The 2,805-nt window shown below is 31.3% G+C and overlaps 1 long non-coding RNA gene across 1 annotated transcript; it reads right to left on the reverse strand.

Moving 5' to 3' along the window:
• Positions 1-775: 775 nt before the first annotated feature.
• On the reverse strand, positions 776-2,222 carry LOC146722402 (uncharacterized). Its single transcript, XR_014925188.1, has 2 exons — positions 1,583-2,222; positions 776-1,428 (listed from the first exon to the last, which is right to left on the reverse strand). It is a non-coding gene; the product is annotated as an uncharacterized LOC146722402 (long non-coding RNA).
• Between the last annotated feature and the right edge of the window lie 583 nt (positions 2,223-2,805).

Below are 2,805 nucleotides of genomic sequence, written 5' to 3' on the forward strand. Positions count from 1 at the left end.
AACACAATGGAAATACCATTCTGGACGATGCTCCTCCCTCACCCCTCGAATGGTTCGCGTCCGCCTACCCTAAGAACCGATTTTTCGGCCGACCCTCTTCTCATAAGAAGGAAGGGATCTTATTCGAGGTCCTGAAAGGATCACGGACGGTTCTCACGCTCGATGACGTAACTCGTTCCGATACTTCTCTATGAAACTAAGAGTTTCCTCTGAGCCGTTCTACTGACATGAGGATTTCACTAGCGTTACCGTTGTTACTGTTACAATTAAAATATTGTCACATCATAAATACGATTAATGATGCGATTAATATTTTATATTCTAACACCTGCCAACCTCGTAGTCAGAAAACTAGAGAGGATCGCTTCCCACAGTAACGTAAATGTGATAGCTTAGCGAGAGTCATATTAATCTTACGACGTTTTAGTTCGTTTACTGATGTAACGGCGTTTAAATATGTTTATTAGACGTTTATACGTTAAAAACATTTAGACTTTGTTGAATTTAATTTTGCTTTTTATACTGCGCTGAAGAAGATCCGAAAAGTTCGCTTCCTAATTTGTTTCAATTTTCGAGTCTATTTTTATAGTTTTAATTTAAACTGTATTGTTTGTATTAGTATACATGAATTAGATGTAATAAATTAGTTGTTTAACCTTGATGTTGAATCTGCTCTTATTAGCCGCTTATATTTGTAATACTTCTATGAAACTAAGAGTTTGTATTCGCTAAAAACATAAGTTGGCGAGAAACTCCGTCAAAACAAAGACAACTCTTTCCATGTAAGAATTTATTTTACCTTGATTCAAGGTACTTTGTACAAATATCACATCGAATCTATTATAGTCAAATTCTTATATCTATATAAAAATATACAATTGAAATATTTAATGGAACGAAAATTGTCAGTGGATAAAACTCAGGAGCTATGCAAATTTATATACGGCCTAGTCTCACATAAATGCATCGGCCTAGTTTGTAAAGGGATCGACGAGGAGATTGAAGAAAGAGGAGAGGTTAGAAGACGCGGATCTGTGCCATTGCACACGCGCGCTGTGTCTGCTCACTCTTCATCGTGTTGTTCTTGGCCCGCTTACTAAACGCGGAATGCAACTTTCCTACTATACAAGATGACAACAAATCCCATCGACAAACTTTTTAGAACGTGTATGATAATTGATTTCAATTTTTAATCTCAATCTAATTTATTTCACGACCTAATTTACTTTTACAAAAAATAATAATGAGCTTCAAAAATGTTAAAGTTTCTTTTCTTGACACGATCTACACTCCATTCCTCTCAGCCAATAGAGCCACACGCGATGTTATTGCGACAATTAAGAAAGAAAGAAAATTTGGAAACTAAGGAATTTGAATCCTATGGTTGGGATCTCAGAAATTCCTCTTTGTTCCTTCTCCTAACTTCCCCTGTAAAGAAATAGGCGAGAAAAATATTGGTCCAAAAGTCGGCTGAATCGGGATTTCTTTTCTTGTTTAATATTATAAAATTAATTGATTTCATTATATTTATAAAAATTCTACTTATATTAGCTATTATAAAAATTCCAACAATAAATCATACCTTTGTTAATCTCTCTTTGTGTATATTTCCAATTCATATTTAAGTGTTGCATATGTGTGTAATCGTGATCAAATTAAATTACGTATAGTTACGTTCTCAAATAATTTTCGAAAATTTTAGTATACATTAGTATACATCAAAAAATTATTACTACTCTCTCTGTTATACTACTTAATTTTACATTATAATAGTTTAAATAACTTTGTAATATATACAATATAAATAGAGATATATGAGTATGGACGCTTCTTCCTCTCATCGATCTCCTTCCGTCCATTCGTAAACTCTCCCACCACTGATTGTAGCACATGTAATATGGACGGGTAGGTATAGTTAAGAAATGTAGGGCATCCCCGGTATACGCAGGGGAGGCATCGCGCAAGCGCGCTTCTCTGCGTGTCCTACTATCATAAGTGTAATGTTGCAAGATGTGTGTTGCGTGCTCAATCATGACAGTTACAATAAAATGCTCCATTGCAAATACAATAATATCTATATCTATGAAACAGTATTCCAAATGCTCCAAAGTACACGAGTTAAATTCAGAAAAGGAATACTTTCATAAAGGAATTCTTTTATCTGTGTAGCATTACTTAATTTATACCATTTTTAGTCTTTCTGATAAAAAATATTATATACTATAAAATATTTTCAAATTTAAATATAATTTAATTATTATTATAGAGCTTTACTTAATTTGAAAAAAGGAGTATATACAATTTAATAGAAAGAAAATTAAATGAAAAAATTAAGTTCTGATTCCATTATGTAAGAACTATAAAATTTAATTTGTAACGCTTATAATATTACATTAAGATCTTTTGTTGTGCAAATTTTCTAAATTAATATTACATTGTCATTTTTTATCTACATATGACTTATGTACTTTAATAATTGTTTTTTGTTTCACATAAAATATAAAAAGAAAGGCGCCAATTGTTTTAAATACGAATTCAATGTATTGCTACTGCAAGTCGTAAAACTGATATTTATTCTCGCTGCTAACGTTATGCAAGCGTGAACATAATTTTTTAGTCTACAATTTTCTGCTTAGAAATATGCATCTCTATTGAAGGTTATCTTGTTTATGTTTGCTGTTTCTTGAACGTGTATATATATATATATATATATATATATATATATATATATATATATATATATGTATGTATATATATATATATGTATGTATGATGTATGATGTGTGTGTATGTGCATAGTTATAC

Source organism: Nylanderia fulva, unplaced genomic scaffold, assembly GCF_048542155.1.
Source record: "Nylanderia fulva isolate GAGA-0341 unplaced genomic scaffold, ASM4854215v1 Scaffold32, whole genome shotgun sequence".
Taxonomy (NCBI): Eukaryota; Metazoa; Arthropoda; class Insecta; order Hymenoptera; family Formicidae; genus Nylanderia; species Nylanderia fulva.